A 14029-nucleotide genomic window follows, 5' to 3' on the forward strand; every position below is an offset into this window, starting at 1 on the left:
TTAATTATCTTCTAAGCCCTGGTAATCCAACCATCACTGCAGTATCCAGGTGCCAAACATGACTAACAAGAATGATTGCTTCCCATGAAAGGGCCAATTTCCTCATTCTTCTCATGAGGAATAGTTCTTGTAGCATGTACAGAAAGGTAAGTATTTGCAGGAAGGGAGAAAGGCTGGCATGCAGATGAAGCAGCACAGGAACGTCATCAGCTCATTGCAACGTACTTAACACAGAGAGATGGAAAAGGTCTGAACCAAACATTTTCTTTTTAAGAATAATGCATCTGGAATGTACCTATGGCAAATCGCAAGCAAAATGCTACCTATGTAACTAACTGCTGCTAYAATCAGAAGCTAAGCTGCCCACCACCACCATATGATAGAGGCCAATGCCAGTAGCAGAAGGAAAAGCAATACCCCTTTAGACTTTTTTGAATCTTAAGGGGGACAATTTTACATGCATTGGTAATTTAAAAAATAAACACATGTATTTGCTGTGGTAATTAGTTACTGTATTTGTGCAATAACAGTTTATGGATTTGGGGAGGAAGAATCTGGGCAGAAAGCAAGTAGCAGAGCAGCAACGCCTGATTTTAAAGCAAAATTATTACATCCTAAGGTGAGCAATTTGCAGTTGCCTCAGACATGCCGGAGCAGAGGAATTGGAGCTGGCAAAGCAACCACAACAGCCAGATGTACTTCAGTTAGCACAGCTTTCCAAACCCTCCCATCCCTTCATTTTTTCCTAGCATGGTCTTTAGGAACAAGTGAAAAAATATACATCAGTTTCCAAAATAAAATTAGTCATACAATTGCCTATAAAACAGAATGGCACTTATGGTAAAAAAGAAAACAAAAGCAAGAGCCCGACACATTCAGTCAGACACTGAGAGCTATCCCTTTTTTACACTGATGTAAAATGGGAGTGTTTGAAATACAAAGGCTAGGCTATTTTATAGATAAAATATATTCTTTTTAACTTATTAACCTACCTTAGCCTTCACTTAGATTGGTAACACTCTGGGGAAATGATTGTTTCTGATGTATGTTTATACTGAATAATGAAAGACTGGCCCCTAGGTACTACAGTTATACCAATAATAAACATTATTACTAAATAATATCAACGAAGACTTGGAGTTAGTATTTAAAATGAGCATGAGACCAAGAGCATGCCCAAGCACATTTCATGCTTATTTTAATTGCCACAAGACAAACAGAATGAGGATGGATGTTCACCCAAAAGGGTGTGATTCTGTTTTGCTGAAGCACTCAGATATTAGTGTGCTACTTTCACACTAATATTTGGAGTAAATAGTGGGTAGAATTGCAATGAGAAATATAGTTGCCTAGCAAAGGTCTAAGATTTCCATTTAAAATTAATGTGAACTGTTTCTCTGAATCTGACATATGGGCTTTGAGAATCCCTGCCAAGATGTCAAGAGCAAGAATGTTCCCTCTCTAACTGAAAAAAAAAATGCTGGAGGCAACTTTCTCCTGGTATTTTGGCATTTGGTTCAAGTGCAAAAGAGAGAGATACAAAAACCCCTCCTGCAGTGGAGCTGCACAACTCAGTTTATGGAACCACAAATACTGTGATTCCTAACATGAAATGTCAACTCTAGTCCACATTGGACCAGCTTTTGAACTTGTCCTTCGGGTGTGTCCACCTAAGAGAGATGGTTTCAGCAGGACAGAAAAAGCCTTGAATGCCTCTTATGCTCTGCGCTCCAGCAACCTCACGCACCAGTTTAATTGCCCTGTGTCAGCTCCACTGGGATAATGTTACAAGGGAAGTTCCCTGTACCTCCAGTACCAGGGAGTTACAGCAACTCAGTCACTGGAAGTGCTTTGACTGTCACCCAGCAAAGGCAAGCAGTCAATGGCTTATTTAAGCAAATTAAATCCCTATCTAAGGGATGGTGGTCAGAGAATGTCAAACAGATCAAAGTGGCAAAAGCATTACCAGAGCTTTTAGCTCATCTGAAATTCAGATTGCTTTTTCCTACCTTATTGTGTGACCAGCAAAGAAAGAAGAAACAATTGCTCTACTGGCATCGCAGATGGATGGTTTGTAGCTGAAATGTTGGCAGAAAACTTGGGTCAAAAAAGAGATTTGGGGATTTTACTCTGAAAATAGGTATGCCTGCTAGGTGATGTTCTCCTGCCTTAGACAAGCTGGCATGGCCCGCAGGCAGGTCCCCTTCTCTGCACCGCTGTGCCACCTTCCACCTCACCCTGTTGTCCTGCTCCACCCGGTGCCCCCAGACACAGCGAACTGCCTCTGCAAATCTTCCCAGCTCCCCGGCTGAACTCCTTCCCCTGCTTCTGGTCAACACTTTCTTGAATAACATGACTTTGCTCAGTACTTAGGAAGGTTCTTTTCTCTTTAAATAATTTGCCTTCTATTCCACTGAAAAGAATATACATTTTTTTTCTTTGGTCTGTTTTTCTTTCTTCCACATTTCCAAAATTATATTCTTTTTAATAAGTGTGAAACTYTCTGCATGAAACACAGTAGGAACAAGGGTTAAATTTGCCAAGCATTATTCAGAATCAAAGATTAAACCATCTCACATGGCAGTGTGTGGAAAGGGAACTTCAGAGAARGGAGGAAAAGGAGAAAATAAGTGTCAAGGTGTGTGGAGGATAAACAATCAATTTGAAAATGCGGGAAAAAAAAGTAAAGATATTAACAAATGGCTCCAGAAAGAGAGAAATGAATGCTCTGCTTCCTACACCATCTTTAGGATGTGGAAGAAACTTCTCAGACAAATGAGAAAGAGGTCTCAGAGTGAAGAAACCTCCTGTCAAAAAACAGGCAAGACTGCCCTGTGCTCCTTTCCCAGTGTGCCCAAAACACTGTAATTTCCGCTGGAGGTTTTGGGTAAAAAATTAAAATGCATTCCTCACTGGAGAGGTACACTAGCAAGGTGGTAATCAGCTGTGTAAGGAGAGAGACAGATTTGCAGAACTKCATCTAAGAGCACAAATCCTAATAYACATTATAAATTATTTGGGGCAAAAAATTATTTTCATTAATTTCATATAAAGAACCTAGCCTGACATGGCCATAATATTCAAAACAATCTTCTCAGTACTCTTATGACAGCAGTAAATCACTAGTATAAATATGTCTAGTTTCCATACATCCCTTTTTTTGCAATGCAAACATTGGCTTTCACAGTCAAATCCATTATAGAAGTAGGAGGAGAGAGAAAACTTAAATAAACAGAAAGATGTATCATCCAAAGAAAATCCCAGGAACATTTTTCCTGTATCTGCTAGACACAAGATTTCTCTTTTTCCAAAGCAATGCTCTTCCTTCCACATCATGACAGCAACAGGGAAGAGCACAACGTATACAAATAGCAGTGAAAGGGCATAAGTCCTGCAAAAGGAAGCTATGAGGAGCTTCATATTCCTGTGAACATAGGATATAATCTACACGGGACTTCTTTTGCTCCAGTGTGGCTCATGAAGGAAGAGATCGAGCTGACTCACAGGCTTTCATGTCAGGATCGACCCACGGGCTTCCTAAGACCCAAGATCTCTACACTTGTTCATTCATGCTTACAGCAAGAAGCAGCAAGCAYCTTGGGGTGACAGCAGCAACACAGGCGTTCATAGGTGAAATACAACCTAGTTCCTATGTAAGGCCTGCTGCAGCTTTAACTATTACCCCGTTTAGTTCTGAGACCYAATTCCCTAATCTGCAAATAGTAGAGTGCAGCCCAGAGACACAAGAAACTGCACTGGAGACAACGTTCCACAAAGGCGGCCACAAACTATTCAGGCCACACCAGGAAAATATTCTCCCGTACTGGAAACAGGCTGGAAGGAAAAACAAGACATGTAGACACAAAGATGTTGGCTTTTTTTGTTTAATCTGACTTGGAAGATGTTGAATTGCTTCATTGTTTGCAGAGGAATCTGAGCAGAATTAATGATCAGAACAGGCAGGAAGAGACGCTGTTCAGCAAATGCAGTGGCCAGACATTCTCCAAGATCTGTAATCTAATTTAGCTTGGAGAGTTAATGATTTTAATGATTTGTTGTGATCTCAAAACAACTGTTAGGAGATAAATCTACATCATTAAACCTATTATGGTGTTTTGCTTCATTTAGCAAATGGTGTTTTTTTTGTTCAGAGGACGCCCACATTTTAAACAAGCAGAGAGGTCAGCTGCTGATGATAAGGAACAATTTATTTCCAGCTCCCTCTGAGACTGAAACGAAAGGTGTCCTTGGGAAAAAATTATTCTTCTCAAATGTTATTGACTATTTCACAAACAGAAAGCTTTGCCTGTGCTGTGCTGTGTGTCACTCTGTGCATGCCTGTTACAAAACAGGCAACACTCCCGAAAACAGCCCTTGAGCTCGTGGTTCGGGATCGCTTGGTTTAAGATCCAGTTGCTCCCCAAGGGCTCGCAGAGCGCTGGCTTTGGGAACACAGCTCACCGACCTTCACTTCGCCTTTGAGCTGGCTGAGAGCAACCGCAAGAGAAAAACGCCAGCCCCTGGAAGCCTTTTAGCAGCCGTTTCGCTTTGGACGCRACGTTCCCACTCTGCCTCCAGCAGGAGCGGGGTCGGCGGCTCCACCGAGCAGCCCGCTCGCAGGCCACCCCGCAGACGGCCCAACGCAGCGCCCGTCCTCCCGGCGGGCTGCCGCCCGGCTCAGCCATCGCCAGCCCCTTTCCGCCCTGCGCCTCTCTGAGCACCCGGAGTCAGTTAAAGAAGGAAAAGGTTATATAAAACGGATAGAAGGTTTAGCCTATGAAACATGCATTTCGTTCTTGATTTGGACGAACGGCACTATCACTCTCTTACAAAGGTGGCACATAACCCTTCTGGGAGCACAACCGGACGATAACCTCAGAGAGGTTACTGGATTTCCTGTCTGAAACCACCGAGGCGAACAAACCGACTTGCCTCACCGGCCACGCTCCCTGCCTAAGCTAGGCACAACCTTTCTGACTACAGCTCTGAAAAGTAATCGCAGCTGCACAGCTAAGACGGAGAGAACGTGTTCAAAAAGTTAGCAAGGGGCTGCCGACTCGGGGATGTCCAGACACACAAAGATGCTGATGCAGCTCCGCTAAAGGAATGGATTTCTACTGCASTTTTACTGTGTTCCCCGTCACAAGCAGCCTCCAGTGTTTTCTATCAAAAAGTCTCTTATGCAGAGAGTGAAGGGGATGCAAGGGAAAAGCAGAGAAGGTCGTACGTTTTCTTACTTTTTGTGTCAGTTATTTAYACAGGAGAGAAAAAAATCAACATTTTTTCCTATGAGTTTGAGAAGTTTTTTATGGTTTGACTAGATTTACCTAACCTAAATATTATGAATTTAAAACATGACATACAGAAAAAAAAATCCTTGTAGACAGCAATGACTGACTATTTTCTTGTCTAGCCCCATTTTAATCCCTGGGCAGGGAGGGATATTTCAGTTCTTCGGAAGTCATTCAGAAAGGGCTACCCGGACTCCGCACTTGCAGCCTGCCCGGCTGGTCTCCCTGCCGCCCAGGAAAGATGAGAGCTGCAGAGGGAGGGAAACGGGCTGCTTGTGCTGCACGGGTCAGGCATCCCTGGGTCGCAGCTCCATCCTGGCAGCCTTACAATCTCCTGCACTGCAGAGGCAGCACAGACTTACTGCTTTACTAACCCAAAGTAAATAAGAATGAAAGATAATCCTTCGCTGTTGTGTTTGTTTTGGGGAAGCTTTTTTCTTCACCCTCTGAATACAGGGAATATATTTTGTTACCACTGTGACATCTCAAAATACGGCGATTGAACTTACTGGAAAAGAAAACCATGTTCTGCCCTTCTCCATTACTTTTATTCCTGGAGATTCTGCCTTTTTTTTTTTTTTTTTTAAATCAAAGACAAAAGACAGAAGGGTCTGCAACTCTAGGCTGTATTCCACCCAGTGTTTGACAACACAAACACTCTACCATAAATACACTTTTAAAAGAATTATAAAGTACTGGAGATAGCTACCAACCTACTGACAGCCTGCGTTTCACACCAGGTCTCACACACGCCAATCTCTGTGCTGAGCCTAGATTAGTTCCTCACCTGTACTTATTAATCAAAACCAAATAAATTCAAATCAATAAATTCATTTTGTTGGTTACCGAATCATGACACTGAATATTATACTGAGTACATTGTCCATAATAATAATCCAAGGGAAGCACCCCCCCTAGATGCCTCAACGCACCTCTGCCACGGCGCAGTCTGTCGGAGCATCATCTCTAGAGCGTCCAGTCCATCGGGTTCTTGGACTCCTCGCTGTCAACAGCARATGGGAAAAGCAGCCCTGCTTCTAGTGCTCACGTGAGTACTGCCGAGAGCACAGAAACCGACCCGGAACGCAGGGCCACTTCACAGCCGGTATTTCAGCGTCTTCTCCMGGGGAAAGCCTTAAACTCTAACATAAACGAGGATTTGTGCATTTATATGTTGGGTCAGCAACAGGAAGTGAATAAATACACTCCTTCCAAAAAACCAGAACTTTTCAAATTCAGGTGGAAAAAGCGCAGTTATAATTTCTTTTAATTTGAAGCTTAGGTGGAAGTTCAAAGTCATTTGTTTGTTTGATTCGAAACTGTTCTCCCTTCTCTTGGTGTTGAGCCATTAGTGTTTTTGTAAGTATTTTGGAACAGAAAATACTTGGTATTACACACCAAGTCAATATATGTAAATGATAAAAATACACTAGAAATTCATGATTATTATATCTGTCAAGAGAATTGTAGCTAAAGATGCAGCACTTTATTTTGTTGGGTTACTCATGTGCTTTCACTTTTTCCTACTCGAAGTGAGCCACTCATCTCATCATTTTTACCACAATTCTTGTGCCAACTGTTGCAGCCATGCCTGGCTGTACTGTGATATTTGGAAACTACCCTCCAGGTAGAACAAATGTTGTTTTATTTGCTGTGTGGAAATTTGTTAAATAAATCATAGATTCATAATGGCATAAGAAATTAGCAATAAGCTGTGCCTGGAAGGTTAGACATATTGTACTTCAAATAAGCAGGAGGCCACTTTGCAATTCAAAAGAAATACATTGGGATATGGGAAGACACATCTGTTAATCATTTTTCCCCAATACCAAAACGTTGTTAGCTGGAATCCCAACAGGAATCTGTACTGACACTGAGTGCCTCTTTTAAATCAGCTTCAGTGACTTCTGCTGACCAGATCAGACTGCTAGAAGAAAACCTTGGGAGCTTTTTCTCTGGAAACTCTGATGTCCTTATTGTAAAGCATCCACTCTGCACACTCCTGTTTAAGGAACAGTGCTATGGRTTTCCATACTGGTGAGAATTACGTATTATTATTGCATTACACTTTCTATTTTCAAATGCTGCAGGGCATTATTAGTCTAGAAGGCTTGACATTTAGTAGGGGCTATGGCCTGGGGTGTTCTTTGTTTGACAATTACTCATGAGTTGCCTTTAGAAAAGAATACTTACAAAGACTGTTTCTGAAAACTTATTTCAAAGTGACATTTGATGAATTTAAATAATGGGGTTTCAGTACTGCTAACAGTTCCAAACATTTTTACATTTATTATAACCTTTACAAACCCTTTGTTCCTCTTTGTGATCATTTTTATAACCTCTATCTACCTGGAAATAATTCAAATAAGCATTTGGAAAAGAAACTGAAAGTCTATAGATCTTTTTATTATGTCCTGAATTTCTGTGAGCACCTGGTGTTCTTCTCAATGAGAGATATGAGATATGAACTGTGTTGCTTGAATAGGTTATGGGTCAGGAAATGGGTTTGCTTTTTCTCACATTCAAGAATGGACAAAATCAAACTGAAATAAAAGCTAAAACACTGAAGTTATCAAGGGAAAAATTTAACAACCTAAATGAAAAAAAATCTTTAATTTCCAAGTTTTGATCTTCATTTGAGATTTCTCAAAATCCTAAATTTTAGACAATTGTGGCTATTTTCCTTGAAATTGCTTAGTGTTGAAAAAGAACAAGAATGAGCAAAAAGAGGTCTTTTTTTCAAGAAAGGATCTATGTGTCTACAATAAAAAAATCTCTATCTACAGGTCAAAACTGTTGATATGGAGTATAGAGTAAAGGCTGTTAGAGGTAACTATGCTCAGCATTACCAAAGCAGAGCAACTTAATTCCATTTTCAAAAGTGGCAGAGATATCTTTTAGCCCAAGCATCACTGAAATTATCAAGCCAGTGTCAGACAAGCCATTCACCTTCCTAGTAACGGGTCAAATCACCAGCTGGAGATCCTCCTCTTTTCTGCATGGCCCTGAGACTGACACCAGGACTCTGAGCAAGGTGCAGGCAGCTGAGCGGCTCATAGTCTGCGTCAGGCTCATGAAAGCAGAAATTTCTCCTGTAGGGCTGCACCCATGCTCCCCAAGAGATCTTTTGCTTGCACCCACAGGCAGAGCCGTCRGGATAGGACACATCAGTTTGCTTCTTTCGTGAATTAAAGGGGTTGTTCATGCAACCAGACATCTGAGAGCTATTTCAGTTCTTTAAAATTCTTCCACCCCCTAGMTCTCCAAGGTTTACAGTCTGTGGAGCTTCCAGAGGCTACAACAGACCTGGGAATTCTACTCAGTCTCTGTGCAGGACTTAAGCACAGGTTTGTCATTCCTGCCACAGCCAGTAGGTTGCTCATGGGCAGCCATACTTGCAGCAAGAGTGCAGTCTACTTGGGTTTTCTATAAAATTCTTGAACGTAGCTAACAAGTTTTGGCACTTCTTTTCTTGTCTAGATAGCTTAAGGAAAAAAAGAAGGGCTAACAAAAGTTCAGATATGGCAGATGCTAATTGCTGGAGGGCAGTTTAGACTTAACTATAAYGCAATTTAAATAAACAAGGATTAATCATATTATTTCTATTAATTCTGTAGCCTGTACTGATTGATACTACATACAATTAAATTATTTTGCAAGTATTACCTTTTCAGTGCTTAACCAAGAAGAAGAATTACAAAGGTGGGATTTTTCTCATAGCTTGCAAAATAGTTTCATGTTCAGAATATTCTGTTTTACTGTATTAGCCTGTGTAAACTGCATTAGTGTATGTTTCCCTTTTCTCTTATTTGTCTATTGGTTTGTTTACTTACTGGAATTGAAGTCAGAAGTGGCTTGCTCTCACAAGCAGTACTGAATTTCTAATAAATATGTAAATAATACATCTCTGAGCTGTTGCCTTTGGCATTTGTTCCTGCATTATCCTCTGCAATAGTTAGTCTGCTGTGAACATGCACTTGTTTTAGTCAGAAGAAATACACATGATCTGAGCAGAGCCCTGGAACGGCATTAGCATACCTGGAGTTGTGGGTGCTTTTCTTTCACTTGGCTTTCAACTACATGCAGAAGGTACCACTTACATTAGGACAGAAAAGAGAAAGTGAAGAATAGCTGAGGTCAAAAGGAAGCAAATACTCCTTTCAGCATGTGAAATTCACCTGTGCTGAGAGGGTCAGCAGGAGGCCTTGCATCATTCTCGTCCTTGAGAAATTCTTATTACTCCAACAAGCAGGAGAACCTGATGATCTTGAAATGAAGTGATGTTGCCACAGGGTAAAAAGGAATTTAAGCGAGTCTTGCACTGAATTTTATCTGGTGACTGCATACTATGCCCCTTATAATATCTTTAGCCACATAACTGCATATCCTGTCAGGAACTCCAGAGCTTTGCTGTCTGCAGGGACTGAGCCGCGTTGCTCCAAGGGCAGCCATGGCTGCTCGAGGCGCCCACCGACAGCGCCGGTAATTGGGAGCAGGCCCCGAGCTCCGCACCGGGGAGGAGCAGAAYGAGGGTGAGAGCGGGGGAAGAGATGTGACAGACAATAGATCAAGAAAATCAGCAACCGTGTCTCAGGGGAAGCGGCTGATCATTCTCGGAATGGGGTGACCTGGGGGTAAATGAGACTCTGAAGATTAAAACCATTCCATGCAGAAATTGTATTCACAGGAAGGGAGGGATAAYGCAAAAATACAAAGTACTCAACCAAACTCTGCATGTCACCTTCACTTCATGCATTTACTTCAGACACTGATGCAAAAAGCAAAATCTCTAAGCACTGCACATCCTGCCCAGAAGATTCAAGTCAATTCCTAGCTTTAGGGCCCCTTTCTATTTTCCATGCAGCCCCAAGGGGAAAAAAGTCTCCTCTGGCTCCCTGCTTTGGGACAAAGCTTCTGCAGGAAGAGGGAAAGGAGGGAGAAAAAGACTCTGGGGACTGTCTCTGCTGTGYATGTCCTTGTGAGAGACAGGACCTTGGGGGAACTGCTGTATTTGAGCTCAGCTTCTGTAACTGGAGTCTGAGCGCAAACAGCTGAGAGCTACAATTTGCCTCTGCTGTATTGCAGAACTGCAGCAGTTTTGCCAAATTCATCTGTCTTTTTCTTTGTTTGTTGTTGGTTCTGTTGTTGAGGCCTTCATAGTTCAAATTGAGAAGCCAAGAAGGACGGGCTCAGGCCCTCTTTAAGCTTGGAAATTACCATTTTCTGGGCTGGAATAGGCTATCACAGGAGAAAGGTATTAAGTTTCAGATCTAAATTTTTCAAAGTAATGATTATATAGAACTTGCAGTGAATTTACTGCTTGCATGACCTGTGCTGTTCTGGGATGCGGTGCTGCTCCTTCGCAGGCACTTTGGAAGTCCCAAGTGGGTGAATTAAGATGATTATGATGGAAAGCTTGTAGCCTCAAACTTTCACTACAAAACCAAAAGATCTTTCTACTGCATTTGAGTGCACAGCAACACTGGCGACGCTTAAAATAATCCTGACAAGAACTGAAAGACTGAGATAATCAGCGTTTCTCCTGATCTGATGATTAAATCCCCCTGGGTAGATCCGGGAACACAGCAGAAGGGCAGCATGGCTAGACCACACCGGCACACGCAACCCACTCGTGCTCTCACCTTGCCCGGGCAAGGAGCCACTGAGCGGCTCTGCCGCGGTGTCTGCGGCACGGGCCGACCTCCAGCCGAGGCCAGGCCTCCGGAGGCTTTCATTCAGCTGGCAAAAGCCTGGCTGTCCCCATGGCTGCGTTTCTATTTACCTGGGCTTGCAGACTGAAGGGGCCATGGGTATGGCCTTCATGTTTTCTTTCTCATCACAGAAAAATCCCTTTGTGCTAATGGGGAAACCCAACCAATGTGCACAGACCTAGAGACATCAATAGAGACTTAATTGCTTTCCTGGGCTGAGGCTTATATAGATAAGACAAAGAGGATGGAGAAAATAAAGTATTATTTATTTGGGGGATACCAGAAGGTTATGAAATTTCCTTACATTTAACCAATGAGATAATGAATCTTTTAGCTCACACACTGCAATAGATCCATAGGTACTTAGAACATAATGTAATTCCACCCATATAAGCACTTCCATAACTAATGGTACGAGAGTGTTTTGAGCTTCTGGTGCTTTATCAACAAAATGCCCTACTGTACCTACTTGGCCTTTGGAGATTATTTTCTTAGGGAAGCTGTCATCGTGCAGCTGATTAATTACTCTAATAATCATAATTTTTTTTCTAATAAAAAATCCTCTTCCCATTCATTAACTACATTGCAGGTAGGTGACAGTGGTAATTATTCTCTGGAAATACTTCTGAATTATCTTTTCTAATCCAGCCTGTGCTGACATTTTTGAGAGAAAAAAAACATTTTGTCTTTCTTTCATGACTGGGGTGACATTTGAATATGCAAACAGTGTCAAAGCCTGCCCTCTGGATGTTTTCCTGAACTATGATTTATGAGGCTTGGCTATTGTATTTGCTATCATAGAACTAGAAAGGTCATTAGACAAAGAGGCTTTCCCTGCAGGGGTCCCTTGCAGTCTTTATCTTCTGATATTTTAWTTTTTTTCTTGAACATCAAGCAAGAGATGTGCTATGAGTTCTCCCATATGACTCTGCTATTATTTATTTACTCATGAGTATAAGAGTTCTTTGCAGTGCTGTAGGCACAGACATCTACATATACATCCACTGAGTCTCTAACAGGCCAAAAGGTCACTGTCCAGCTCTCAGATGCRCAACATGTATTTAAAACTCAAGAGACCTGTAGCTTTGGTCTTTGAACAAAGGTAGRAAGGGTTGGAAATTTTCAGTCAAGATCCAAACTTCCAATCATCCTCACATGAAGTTGATATAGATTTAAGCGGGAGAGAAGAAGCAAAACCCATTCCAACTCCTAAATAGTGAAAGATCATCATATCTAATTGTTCGTATTTGATAATCAGGGACAGGTTTTCTAAATATCTGAAGTGCTGAAATTTTCAGAATTTTGCACTTTCCTCTTGCATTTCTCACTCTGTCCTTTTTCCCTGTGTATTCCCTATGAGGCAGAACCTGTCTCTCCCGATCGTTCGCTCTGCACCCACTTGTCATTCTGCAGTCACAGATTTCGGGGCAGGGCTTCGTGCTGGCTTTGCAGATAGGACCCAGCCCTAGCTGCCACCACACGCACCTCTGTCAGGAGTTTAGAGCTTTGTTTCTCTTTGTAGGATTTCTCCCTGCTTCCAGGTTTTGTTTTCCTCTATTCAGTTCTGTGTGGTGGAGTTTGCCAATAATTAATAAAAATGTCACTCTAACTGAAACTAGTATGATATGTTTCAAGGAAAAAAGTTCATCTTTTAGGAATAGGCACAGAAAAAAAAAAAGCATAAATAGAACCTAGATAGAACAGAATAACCTTTGCATATCAGCCTCTTTTTAAAAGTATGGATGTTACTGGCCTTAGCATAACATCTCCATTCCTCTTGCCTATTAATTGACAGTCCCTGCACCTAGCCAGCTTAAGCAGACAGCAGATTTCAAAATTCTGCTTAAAATACTAAATATCTACAGCTGTAAGCAAGGTTTTTATGGGTGCTCAAAACACCTTAAAAACAAAACAAAGAACAAAACAAAACAAACCCACACACCACACCATCCYGTATCTCAAAGATGGGGCCCTCTGAACCACCCCTTAAGGAATTTACAGCAAATACATCAGAGATTTCATCCTCCATAGACAGAGGTGTGAGGGAGTTATTATGAAYTATAGTAGCTAAAATCTATCTCACTAGATTATGTCTGTAAGAATATATGCGAATAAAGGAGAATGAAGTTCCCAAGGAAAAGGTACCCCAACATTTATTAATTTCTCTTTCAGAAATGTTTCCACCATCCTCTTTGATTTTCRCTAACATTCATGGCTTTCTCAAAAGCTTATATGCCTCTCTCTCTCTCTGAACATTTCCGAAGTCCATCATGCTGCAGAGTATCTCAAGACTCTGTATTTGTCGGGTTGAATTAGTTGCCTCTGCACTGTGACGCAGAATCTGCCTGACAGCTCCTTTTGCTGACTCAGAGAGAGGCTCCTTCTTTCACCTTTTGCTTCAACCACCCTCCAGGTACAAAAGCTCTGAGCATGCCGAAAAAGAACCTGTACTCATAGCTGTGAAATTCCATGCAACTTGGAACTCGCTTTCCGTATCATGGAAAGGCAGACAACAGAGGGCCGCTTTTACCTTCTCAGCARCAACTAGAATCTAACACAGCGTAAATTCACAGCAACTAGAAACCAATACAGCGCTTCTTAAACTGGAATCAGGAGCAATTTTATCCCTCACATTCTAGTTTTCTGCAACAAAATAGTAACATGTAAAAGAGAAACCACAATGGATCACCAAAAGAAATTACAAGAGGCACAGTAATGTGTGGTTTTCTCAAGGGGTTGTCTTAATTTCTTGTCCTAAACCTGTTAGAGAACGGCAGGGGTCGTGGAACAGTGCTGATCGTTCTGCAGCCCAGAGCCACGTGGGCTCTGCATTCTCCAGCCTATAACTCCAACAAGCAGAAACGCATGTGAGACAGAAAGATGTGTGTAGAAACTCTCTGTACTTGGCTCTGCAGCTCCCTCAGCCTAACCAGCACAGTTACAGTTATCCCAACTTCAGGATTCCAGCAAGCAACAGCCTGACAGCAACAGATCACGTAGAGCGTAAACAAAGGCAGCTTTATTTAC

This window comes from Rhea americana, unplaced genomic scaffold (genome assembly GCF_003343005.1).
Source record: "Rhea americana isolate MKP2758 unplaced genomic scaffold, rheAme1 scaffold_163, whole genome shotgun sequence".
NCBI lineage: Eukaryota > Metazoa > Chordata > Aves > Rheiformes > Rheidae > Rhea > Rhea americana.